This window comes from Pholcus phalangioides, unplaced genomic scaffold (genome assembly GCF_987345545.1).
Source record: "Pholcus phalangioides strain wild (caught in Gottingen) unplaced genomic scaffold, Ppha-v1.0 ptg000015l_1, whole genome shotgun sequence".
Lineage (NCBI taxonomy): Eukaryota > Metazoa > Arthropoda > Arachnida > Araneae > Pholcidae > Pholcus > Pholcus phalangioides.
In genome coordinates, this window is record NW_028301608.1 from 88089896 (window position 1) to 88103053 (window position 13158).

The following is a 13158-nucleotide window of genomic DNA, read 5'->3' on the forward strand; positions in this document are numbered from 1 at the left end:
CCGAGCCGGTCTTCCATTTAGAAATGTCTCCCCACAGAGAGCAGCCAGGCATCCAACGTGATACTTACACGATGAATATTTGCGCATTCGCCATCTTCACTTCAAGATAAGAAAGGCAGATGGCAGCACCATCAAAGAACACGAAACAGGCACAACTATGACAAATATGAATACGTAAGGAGGCCATATGTTTACACTCAGAACACACATTCTTTCCGGCATGTACCAATTCGTTAGAAATATCGGAGAGTAATGTATATAAGAGGTGTGGTTAAGTAGTAGAAGTAGCGATCAAGGAACAGTAGTGCGTGCAAGGTTTTCTTAATCCTGGGGAAGCCGATGCTCTTTGGACCCCTACTTAGCTGAAAATGCGTGTTTACCAATTCAAATGGTTACTCCCGAATATCATAGTACCCAGGGTGCCAACTAGAGGGAGCAGACGGATCTGGTGTCCAGGGCGCTGGACCAGAAGGGACGCCGAATTCACCCTTCAACTGTTTGTTAAGGGTTAAAAATTATCTAGTTGCGGCCCTGGTGCTCGTATCCTGAGACATAATGATAATCTTACATTGGAATCGGGATAAATTTTTCTTCAAAAATTTATCCCGATTTATGGTTGGAGAGTCAGTCAATACTTAGTTCAGGGATCCCATATTTATGGCCCAAATTTACAGGTTTTTTTTCCTTCATCAAATATTGTCATCCCCCCCCCCTCCTCCCCCTTTATCATGACGAAATAACTATTTCATTCACAGAATTTGGCAGCATCTGAATGAATTTTCCGTCAAAAAAGCAGCACTTGTGAAGTTCAAACTCAGTTAATGAGCACAAAATTTCGAGGAATCTTCAATATCGGCTTAACTGAGACTCAACTGTACGAGAAAGACATAATTACCCAAAAATTTTAATCGAAGTTATCATGACTTATGGTGACTGATATCTTGCACAGAAACATTTCCTTCGGTACAGTGTAAAAAAAAAGGTAACTATTCTGTCCTCGTGTGATAGTCGTAAAATTTTGCCACAGCCATGAGAGGATGATGATGTCAAAATCGGTCGCTGTTCCATCAGTTCAGGCAACCATTTGCTAGGCTTCGATTCCATTGGCCAGCTTATCTTTGACAGACGCTATGACTTCGTAATACTTGCTCTTAGCCGCGGCTGGGTCCCTGGAAAGACAGAAATATCACGCCCCATGAACATTATAGATCGCCTGTGCATAAATTCCTTCAGGGCCGTCTTAACAGCGTCATGGGCCTCCGGGCCAAGTGATTTTTCTGATTCCTACCTAACAAATTCTCAAAAATTTGAACCAGTTCTCATTTTTGCGAGGTCCCTCTTTTCCTGAGGCCCACGGGCCGTGCCCAGATGGGCCCATGTGTTAAGACCGCACTGCTTTTCTTAGTCTCGGGGCCCGATACGCAATAATTTTGCCGCTCGCGGGGTCAAATGGCTACAAACAGGGTGTCCCGTAAGTGCTAATGAGGTTTTTATCTCATCAACCGTTTGTCATAGAGGTATGGTTATAGTTTGGAAAATGTTCAAAACGTACCACATACCAGTTTTGAGAGTCAAAATAAAGTGTGGCACAGAATGAAAAATATAAATTTTTATACGGGGAACGTATGAGAATTTAAACTTCTTTATTTTGTGACACAGTGTATTCTCACTCTGAAAACTGGTACAGGGTAATTATTGAACACATTTCGAGCATTTTTTAAAGTGGAATCATACCTCTATGACGGAGGTTTTATGAGATAAAGGCCGCATTAGCGCTTACAGGACACCCTATATAGGGCTGACCATAAGAACCCTATTTTACGGGACATTTCTGTAATTTTTTGTGTCCAAAGCTTTTTATAAAATTTATCGTTATTTCAATGTGGCTCGCTTGAATTTTTCTTCTTTACCGAAATCGAAAATTAAGATTCTTTTAATCACTTATAGATTATGTTACGATAATTACGACTCTATCATGAATAATTATAGTCATAAAAATATGTTAGTGTCACATATTTTTGTCAAGCAAATGCTTTTTATTTTGGATTAATTACATTTCAATTCATTGCGACCTACAGTAGTACTCTATTTCCCATCATTAGATGGGGTTTTTTTCCGGCAAATTCAGCGATAGTTGACAAACTTTGACAATTTCATTGCCTATAATCAGTAATTTCAATTGAATTTGAGAAATATTTTTTTATATAAATGGCAACATTACTTTCCTTTGACAATTGTTTTGGCCATAAATTGCAACTTTACTTGCCTTCGGCAATTTCAATTGCAATTGCTTTTGACAGTTATTTTTGGCTATAATTTGCAACTATATTTGCCTTCGATATTTTTCATGGCTATATTTCGTAACTTTACGTGCCTTTGACATTTTTTTTCTATAACTGGCAACTTTACTTGACTCTGGCAATTCTTTTTGCATATAATTGGCAAATATAATTGTTTTTGACAATTTTTTTGGCTATATATTGCGATGTCTCGCATGGTTCCCGATTTCCCGTATTCTTTATCAAGAAGATATGGTCAGGTATAGATCATATAGGTATTTTTCTACCAGAACAGCTTCCGCAGGCCGGAGGTTGTGCACCCTCCTGTTATAGACTATTAATATAGAACATGACAGATATTCATTCGACCACGATCACTATCATGGTAGTTCAGTGGCGAAACAAAAGAATGAATATATGCCATTTTTTCTCTAACACTCACTTCATGATGTAGCTGAGAGCACTGATGCCCAAGGTTATTGTTAGCGTCCACTTTAGAGAAATCGGGGAGGATAAACTTCTCGTCGTCGATTGGAGCCGACGAATGATCAGCCGACCGGGCATTACGGCGTGGTATCCGAAAAAAATGCCCTGCGAAATATAAAAAAGAGAAAAGCCACATAAGAAATTATAAAAATTAAATATTGCAATACAGTTTCTATCCCTAAACACGTGCTGTATTCCAATAACGAAGCTTCTAAAGCTGTATTATCTCATTCTCAGCCGTGAAATCTCATTTCATTCGTGCTATTTAAAAAAACCATAGGCCACTGGCTGTCAAACTTTTGTCACTCGCGGTGCCCTTGCCCTATTCATCGTGCATCTGCGGCTCCCCAGAGAATAGTTAAGTAGATACAGTAGAACCTCCCGATAACGGACACCCGCGGGACCAAAACATTTTGTCCGTTAATTGGGAGGTACGATTTACGTTATCAATAAACAAAACCAACTTTACCTTTTGAAATCACCAGTTATGTTCAGTTAATTAGATAATTAATTGATGATTTATCATATTACCAATACGAGCTTGATATTAAGCATAATCTTAATTGAATATTATAAATTCTCGGTTTATGATCAACAATTAGCAGAGTTTAGAAAAAAAATTAGAGTGTGCCTGATTTCATTGTCCGCTAACGGGGAATGAAATACAATAAAGCCCTATTCTCTCTGACCTGGGTTCAGAAACGCGTCCGTTAGATCTGGCAAAGACTGGCGACGCTACTAGGAGCCGCGACGCACACTATGAGAAACACTTCTATTAGGCCGTATAAGTCATAGAATCATGATTTCGTCATGATAATTGTCGTTCCATGACTCTCCTAGCTTCTTGATCAAGGGATCTTCAACACTTTCAGTTTCATGAGCAGTGTTTATATCAGAATAAAAGCACCGACTTGATTAAGTCGTCAATCACACGCTTAATTCAAGGCCAACATGAAAGTACTTGAATGTGGCAGTTTGGTTATGGTGTCGGTCAAAACCACGCGAACACAAAATCAGAGACATCGAGCAGTCTTGGTGCTCCGGTATAGCAACGCGCGGTTGGCAAAAGTCTACAGCGGCATTTCTTGACCTTTTATCGTACGTAACCCCCTTTTGGGACCAGATCCGTCCATCCTGATTTTTTCAGTAAACTTATTTGCATGGTCAGTCTTCGAACATTGGTTCACTGAGCCCTCTTGTGAATGTTTATTTACATGTCGCCCTTAGCAAAGTGATGTCCAGGGGGAACCCGTAATTAGATGAAATTAACAGCTGACACATTTACATGCTTACTCTCGACAATCATGGTGCCAGATTTTATCGTGTAGGTACCCTTTGGACATGAGGCCAGCATTACAATTAGCCAAGGTGTCGTGCAACCGAGGCCGTTCGTTGTAACCGAGTGTGAGCGTATTACAGAAGGTGTTGACTGAATTTACTTAAGAAGAACACCCAACGAAATATTCAGAACCCGGGGTCCGCTGAAGTGATTTAATATTGTCCTTCATGAATGACAGTCGATAAGATGCCCAGAATACCGAAGGATACTTAGAGGTGTCTTGAGCTCGATATCCGACCCGTGTTGGTCAGAAACTTTCCAGACGCGGAGGTACAACAGATACGTCGATAGAACTTTTGTGGTCATGTTGTGGACGTCGACAACATGAACACACAGAAAAGGATTGCTACCGCAGGGAGTCCCACACTAGCCCCGCTTTCATGCGAAATGAAAAATCTGGTTCCCTTCACTCCACAGTAGGGAAAATTCGCAAAGGATTATGTGAAAGGGGTTGTGCAACGCAAAAATCATCACAGAAGAGGTTGCAAATATTCCCTCCTCTTTCTTTACGCCTCTTTCCCTACGAGGGAAAAAAAGTCGTCAAGCGGGTGCTAGAGCCAATGCTACCGCAATATGGCACATGTAAACGGAGCTACCGAAGAGTTAGCGCACCAATCTCTCGATGTGCATAAAAAAAAGGCAAGTATGTCGAACGCTGCGGTACGGAATCAGCAACAAATGGTAGGTCCCGGCTAAATTAGCCCTCGCTCGCAGAAAATGACCGCGGTACAACAAAAAATGATCAACCATCAATGAATATAAACGTCATATCACAAAACAACTTCTCACTCACATCGTAGCTGTCAACCACGAATTTTAACTCGTCACTATTGGCCATCTTCGAGAAGAAAGTATCCACAATGAACCTGATGGCGCAGAAAACATAAACCGACGTATAGGACCTGATGGCCGCGTGAACGATGGTGTTGAATCCGACGGAGAAAGTGCTGTTTCCCGGAAGCAATTGCAAAGCCGGGTGCGGCCCTTTCAAAGCGTAGCACAGGAAGACCACGGGCAAGAGATTCAGGTACCGTTCGGGGATTACAAACATCTCGAATGACCACCTGGAAAAAAAAAACGCAACACGGTGCAGGTCGTATCAACACATATGATGATCTCATAGACGTATATATAGTTTGCGGTATATTACGCCACTGGAATTCTCACTTACCGGTTGTCACTGTGAGTAACGGAAAAAACTGCTTGGATTTATCGGAGGTGAATATACTAAAAAAAATTTTGATCCAATTTTTCGCTACGTTTTTAGATTGTAGGTGTCCATGGCTTTTGTTCTCTCTCTCTTCAAATTTACGACGATTGAGAAGGAATTCTAAGCTCCACGAGGTCAAAGAACAAGGATGTCGGTATATAACGACTGATCCCAAACACAAAAATTAAAAGATTCTGATATGTTTTTCTAAAATCATCGATACATCATCGAAAAGCACGACTCATTCAGATGACAGCAATTTTCGCAATAACTGAAGTTTTTGAAAATTTCAATACGTCGCGTCAATGTGAATGTGATGAAACCCCTGTACGAGACGGAACGTCAAGAAACTGAAATAATATTCAGTTATAGGCAGATTTCCGTTTTATAAAGGTGCAAATAAAGGCACTAATCATCGAACAAACTATATATTGATTCCGTTCATGACAGGTTTCTGTCTCATACGGTGTCTGTCTTAGACGGGTTTCACTCTATATGTGAAAAGCTTTTGATTCAAGCAAGATAGAGGATTTAATGGGTTTTTAAAATGAGATCCGGAAATATAAGTGTGTTGGGTCTAAAAATGATCTCTCATTTTACGTGTCCGGAAAATTCACCGCCAGCAATTCACCGACAACAATTCACCGCCATGCAATTCACCGCTAGGAAAATTCACCGCTAGGAAAATCCACCGCCATGCAATTCACCGCTAGGAAAATTCACCGCTAGGAAAATCCACCGACAACAGTTCGATGCGAGTCAGTTAGCGTGGGAGTGAGCGATTGAGTTACTGAGTCAGTGAGCGAGGAGTGAGTGAGTGACCTACTGAGTCAGTGAGCGAGGAGTGAGTGAGTGACCTACTGAGTATGTGAGTGAGTGACCTACTGAGTATGTGAGTGAGTGACCTACTGAGTATGTGAGTAAGTGACCTACTGAGTATGTGAGTGAGGGAGTGAGTGAATTAGTTAGTGTTAACCTAGTAGTGTCACGAATGATTAAAAAATCTGATTGTGCCATGTTATATTGTATATATTACAATATTGACCTAATGGCATATTTATAGCTTCAGCGGGTTTGTGCTCGACGATGATGAATCAGTCGGGACATGTTATTTTATATGCAGTATATAGATATAGAGACGCACTAAAACGGGATTTCTGAAAGTTCATCAGCCATGGGGATTATGAGGTGTTAAATTGGTATGGAGGGGAATCATTGCTGAGTAAATCTGAGATTGCAGAATCCACACCATTGAAGTCGCTGGTAACAGCTAGTTCGTCATGAAAAAAATAATCCATTGCTTACTGATGATCAACAATGTTTTTTATAATATCAAAGTGATAACAGGAGATGATTTTAAGCATTTTAGGAAGCATTAATTCATCGAGTATCCACTTACTTCATTAGCTTTTAATTCTCCTTTTAACGTTTCGTTAGAAGATTCTGAGTAAAATATAGAGTTGATGGAATTATTGAATATATTCTATTGTGCAACAGCAATTTGTAATTTCTTCCGTATCATCTCAATTTCTTCTAATAAAGTCATTATTAAAACTTTCCGCCATATCTTTAGGATCACTCACTAGGTCCCTCACTCACTTATTCACTGGGCCACTCATCCACTCAGTAGCTCACTCACTCACTGGGTCACTCATCCACTCACTCACTGGGCCACTCATCCACTCAGTAGCTCACTCACTCACTGGGTCACTCATCCACTCACTCACTGGGTCACTCATCCACTCAGTAGCTCACTCACTCACGGATTCAGTAGCTCGGTCACTCACGGATTCAGTAGCTCGGTCACTCACTCAGTAGCTCGCTCGCTCACTCAATCGCTCACTCCCTCGCTCACTTAGCGGTGAATTTTCCGGCGATGAATTTTCCGGTGGTGAATTTTCCGTAAACCCTCATTTTATGATTGAGAGATCATTTTTAGGTCTGTAATTACACTATAAAAGTTCTTTCTCAAAGATCTTTTACAGTATAGAAAAAATGTTTCACAGATTTATTTTACATAATGCCTTTTAATGCCGGGATTACACTATAAAGGTTTGGGAAAAGATCTTTCACAAAAATTTGAAAAAAAAACCCCCCCGTGTAGTGGTTACATTCGCTCGCAAGGGCGTAGCGAGGGGGGGGGCCTTGGGGGTCTGGTCCCCCCCCCCCGAAATGTGAGAAAATGACCGAAAAAAGGGAGAAAGATGGCCAAATCCATTGTTCTGTCACTTTGGTCCCCCCCCCCGAAATGAAAGTGGTTCCCCCCCCCCCGAACGAAATTTCTGGCTACGCCCCTGTTCGCTCGAATATAACCGATACGCCTATTGGTAGCATTTTTCAAGTTTTATGAAAGAGCTTTTATCAAACTTTCATAGCGTAATGCTGACTTAAGACAATAAATCTACCATATATAGTAAAAACCCCTCTTAATGGGCACTCCTCTTTTACGGACGATTTTTTTTGTCCCACCGTGGCCGTAAAAGAGAGGTTTTACTGCATTACACTTTAAAACCTTTGGTCAGTTTGAGTTTGTTTTTACAGGTAGTAGCTGTGGATCAAATATTTTTACCAGTTGCTGTAGCGGAATTATCATTTGCATTCACAGTAATGGCTTTGTTTTAAAGAACTAGAGGAAAAAGAAGAGTGTATGGGGGGGGGGGATTGAACATTGAAGCACAGGACAAAACCCCCTATTTAGAAACATATCCAAACGTTCCCGAAGGATGGGTATATATATATAAGAAAATTTATTAATTTATGTGATAATAACTAAGTTTCTCATATATACATACATATTTACAATAAGAAATCTGGAATGAAAATTGCGATCATACATCGTCCACAGTTAAGCAGAGTGGTGGGAGTTAGACAATGAATTATTCATGCAGAAATTCAAATGTTTATTATTCATTTATTGAGATCTTTGTATCCCCTACTGACTCTACCGCACATTCATTTTCTAATTATTCGATCAAATTACAAAGTATGTATATAGTCTCCAACGGTTGAAACTGCAGGATAGAAAGTGCGGCAATATATAAAAATACTAGATGTGGATGCTTGAACCTTCACTCTTATATCGGGGTTCCGAAGATTGGACTATCACAGCTCATACCCTCGCCCCCATCCATCATCGCTCTGTCAATTAAATGCAGTAGTGCATTGAAACCATGGTTGGTATAAGAGAATAGGGATGATGACAATCATCTCACACTATCTCTAAGATGGTGAAAATTTTCGAAATGTAGCTCGGAGTATATCTTTGTCCCAGGCGTTACCAGCCACCTCCAACGCAACTAATGATGATCTATACTGAGGGATAATTGATGCTAACTAATTGTATGTGACAAAATCTATGGTTCCCAACTTCGAGGCGCGATTGCGAACCGATCCCCTCGGTAAAAAGACTCGCTACATACAGCGGTAGGTCTAATACAATTATTCAGCCGTCATATTTCACTCATAGTTCGAAAAATTGACAGAAGATGGTAGCACTACACATAGCAATTACATAGAAACAAACTTCTCATTAGGTTCGCAACGCCTACATGCACATTTCAACGTGTACCAATTCGTTGGAAATTCCGCAGGGAAATTTAGACGAGATGCATGTGTGGTTCAGAAGTAGCATGTGACAATATGATGTTGTATGAGTAAATGAAGATAAAAAGTTACCATATGATTAGTAAGATGCTGAAGATGCATTGCGATTAATGCTATACGATTATGATAATGAAGAAAGATATGTAAGAAATTGCAGAAGGTGCCTGTCGTGTCATCTGTCGGTAAGGTTCCTTACGAGACAGGACGGCTTTATAAATGCATTTTGTGGCCACTCCCACAAATCTGCTGCTAGAATAACTTTTTAGCATAATAAGCGTTTTCTTATCGCTTTGTAAAAACTGTCAGTTCTTTCCCGGACACCCTGTAGTAACACATAATAGCATCCGTATTCAAAGTTCTGTATGCTCGTATATACGTTTAGGTGTTATGTTCACATATTAGCCGCCAGGAGACCGTAAGTGAACAGAGCACCCATCCAAGTGAGAATGAGACCCTTCTTGAAAGTGAAGAAATTCGCAGCCGTCAGACATACAGGCTTCTTCTTAGTCATCAATTTCAACGACTTCAGCTGTTTTTCTCCTATTCTTAGGTTCTCGGCTAAGACGATAGATTCGTATATCTCATTGAATATGTAGATCGTTTCTTTAGACAGTAGAGTCACTCTCGAAGAACAAAGTACCACACCGACGGCTGTAGAAACCGAATTGCAAACTGCCAAAACTGTGAAACCAACAATCGAAACATCCTCTAGTAAATAAGGGAGCCTGACGTACAGAAATATACCGTAAAAGATGTACGAGAAGGTCAGAATCATCAACAGAAGCGACGGGACTGCGACGGCATCCTCTATCTTCTTGGCGACATTCTCAATTTTCTTGTATTTCGTAACAGCGCGTGTGAGATCACTCAACTGGCATCTCTCGAGCTCTCTGTTGAATGCTCTCACGGCATCGTTCAAGTTAGAACACAGAACATAAATGAACAAAGCGACGATGGACGGGAAGACGATGCCGACCGTGACACACGAAGAACATCCCAGCGTCAAGAGAATCGCTGATGAGGTATACGACATGTCTTTTATTCTAGCACCGAAGAGAAAACAAGAGACTGCAACCCTTTGTTTGTCGGATAAGTAGGCTGAACTAACTGAGAACGTTTCAGACATCAAATTGATTACCATAACGACCCCCAGACACAAGTTTATGAACAATTTGCGTTTGTGAATTGACGAGTTCATTTCCTGCAGTATCTTGACTCCGTTCTCTGCCGGAGAGACCAGTGATCGCCAAAGAACCAGAGCCAACAGTCCGATCAGAGCATGCAAAGTTGATAGTTCTTTCGCTCGACGTGAGATGGTGTGGCTGAGGGACATCGTTATCAAGTAAAAAGTTATGAAGTGGAAACCCCATGCGAAAGGACGGCGCAGAAGCAGCTGCCACGGTTTGCGGTTCGAAGGGTTTCCATCCACACCGAATGCATGCAGAGCAAGAAAGAGGCAGCCGTAATTTGAATCGTTGATCCACGAACGGCTAGATTTTATGAATTTGTTCTTCCTCTTCTTCTGGAACAAATAATTTGGATACGTTTGCGGAAAATCGAAATATCCGCTGGCCATCACCGAAATCATCTTAACCGAGAACAAAAATAGAAATGTCCGAACGAGTTCGAGTTCGACTCTAATCAGTTCATTTCAGTTTTCAGCCACCTCGTTGGGCATTTTGTCTCTGTTGTGGCCTTTTATTTGTATTCCGCTCATAAAGACGATTTCCGAACAGAGAAACGGATGCTTTTGTCATGTAATTGGATTTTGCCTCTACAGTCATGTTTCTCATCGATCATGAGGAAGTGACTCATTTGTCTTTGAGTTTTGTATGAGCATGATTGCCTTTCACGGTCAAGGGCGACGCATAACAAAAAGAAAAAGTCTTTTCATCGCTTTGAATTTGAATCTTTCCGATAAGCTAATTGGTTCATTCAATTTTTTCGGATGCATAAATGTTAAAAGAAGAAATGCTGATCCGATTGATGATCGGCTAGAAAAGATTATTGCATGAAATCACGCTATGATTGATCAAAAGAATAAGTTGCGGTTCTACTTCCCTATGAACTGATGTGATTTTTGTGTGCTGAATTGAAGGGTAAAAGTGGTAAACGATGAAAATGCGAAAAAATTCAAGCACAGTTTATCAGGTTAAAGTGACAAATGTTATCAACATGAAAAGTGCTAGGTATTCCTCTATATAACTGTTTGATTGTGAATTTTCTTGAAACTCTGGAATTTTTATCCATTTAATACAAAATAAATTTTGTTTTTGAAATTGCATACACGTCACCCCCTTTTTTCCTTCCCCCTTCCAGGCCCGTTCATAAGAGTTAAGGTCCGGTGCCAGGTATCAGGCGACGGCATGATTACAGGAGCGACATTTTTTATGCGAGATTTATTATGACGGTATTTTCACTCTCAAATTTTTTGCACATCGAAATAATTTTGAAGGGAAAGTGCGAGTGTATAAAAAGCGCAGGTAAATACAATACTTTTCAGTGTTGAAATTCTATATTCAATGCTTAATTCCTCTTTTAACACACCTCCTTTCTTACATTTTCGAAAAGTTCCACCTATCTCTAGAGAAGCTGCCTTCTGAAAAAAACTAGGCTCCTTCTCTTCATAGGAACCTAGGGGCTGAAACCATTTGAACACAGTGCACCATCCTTCTCCTTCGTACGTGATGAGTCCCGTATATACGGGACGACCAACGACTTTCAGCCCTCTCCTCAAAATGTTTTCTTCATATGTCGGTGACTCTCTTCTCTCTTTTTTTTCCCCTTTTTTTCATTAAGGATCTTTTCACTCTTTATCAACATTTTTCCAGTTGATTTTCCTTTCTTTAGTCGAATCCCCCCATTACAAGTTTGGATTCCGGCCTCATCTCCCGACAAATGTCTCTGCCAACAACATATTACAAGTATCTCTAGTGTGGTGCTGTTTGGTTTTGGAATATTCTGACTGCCCATTTGTATTACCTATTGATATAGGGTTCTCTGTATCAGGGGTTTCCAACGTAACGTTCCTCGCGAAACCTTTGATACTTAAAAGGCTGTTCCGCGGTACCCTTGATGATAATGAGGCTGTTGTTCTACAGAACTCGAACGTATTTTTTATTATTTATTCAAAAAAAAAAAAGCTTTCCTACTGTAATCTCAACATCATAGCCCAGAGCAAAATTAAAAAAGGTCTTCGGCACCATCTCTTAATTTACATACTTATTGTCAAGTATGAGCAAGATCTTATCGTGGAAGCTCCAACTGAGGTCCCTATATTACCCCCCCCCCCCTCACACACAAGGGAAAGTCTCACAGGGTTACTGCCCGGGGCCCCCGAGATGATTCTCATCAGATGTGATTCTTTTTTTTAGTTTTTCACACTACAAATTCATATTAGAGGGGCCCGTGAAGAGTATAACATAGGGTCCACCAAAGATCTCAGCTTAGGGCCCTACTGCGTGATGTGGGGACCCATGGGTCTTCATGCTGTGCCCAGTTGAACTCATGGTTGGGGCTCTCGAGGATGGAGCCCTATCAGCCTATCGCGAGGCATATTCACGAATCAAGAGCTTTGATTATAACTATCACCAGACGAAAAGTCCTCGTACAAGTACTCAGGCCCATGGTTTTAACTGAAATAATCATTATGCTATTAAATCATGGGGTGTTCATCTGCGTTTTCGAAGAATATCTCCCGAGTATGAAATCAACCGTCTATCCTCAACGGTTTAAGAGAGCACTATGATTCCCCCTCCACAAAGGATAGGGCTGGCAGAGCTCTAGCACGGGAGCCGGGACAGACCGCATTGATATTTGTTATATAAAAATTCACTATAGAAGAGGCTTCCACCAAAGATCTCAGTCTGGGAAGGGAGGGAGGGCTAGCTCCCCCCAGGATGGTTGGGGAAGGACATGATAAGCACCGAGATGCTCCCGGTAAAAATGAAAAATTTCATTCTTACATGAAATGTGTCCCTCAATTCCCCCCCCCCCAGAATAGGGGGAATATTGTCTTTTATTTCACCTGCACAGACCTGTTTCTCTGCTCACAGAATTTTGATATCTGTGCGGAATGACAAAATAACATGCTGCCTTCTAAAAAAATAGGAAATTTTTTGAGCAAAAAAAATTCTGTGCACGTAGATTCATTCTCAGACCCTAAACGGCCATATTTTCGTAAACTTTCTCACCATGAAAAAATGGTGAGTTCTTAGGCACATATCGAACTTATTGTCCAT

The 13158-nt window shown here is 40.8% G+C and overlaps 1 long non-coding RNA gene across 1 annotated transcript; it reads right to left on the reverse strand.

Moving 5' to 3' along the window:
* Window positions 1–890: 890 nt before the first annotated feature.
* LOC149076968 (uncharacterized) lies at window positions 891–2864 on the reverse strand. Its single transcript, XR_016194040.1, has 2 exons — window positions 2722–2864; window positions 891–1169 (listed from the first exon to the last, which is right to left on the reverse strand). It is a non-coding gene; the product is annotated as an uncharacterized LOC149076968 (long non-coding RNA).
* Between the last annotated feature and the right edge of the window lie 10294 nt (window positions 2865–13158).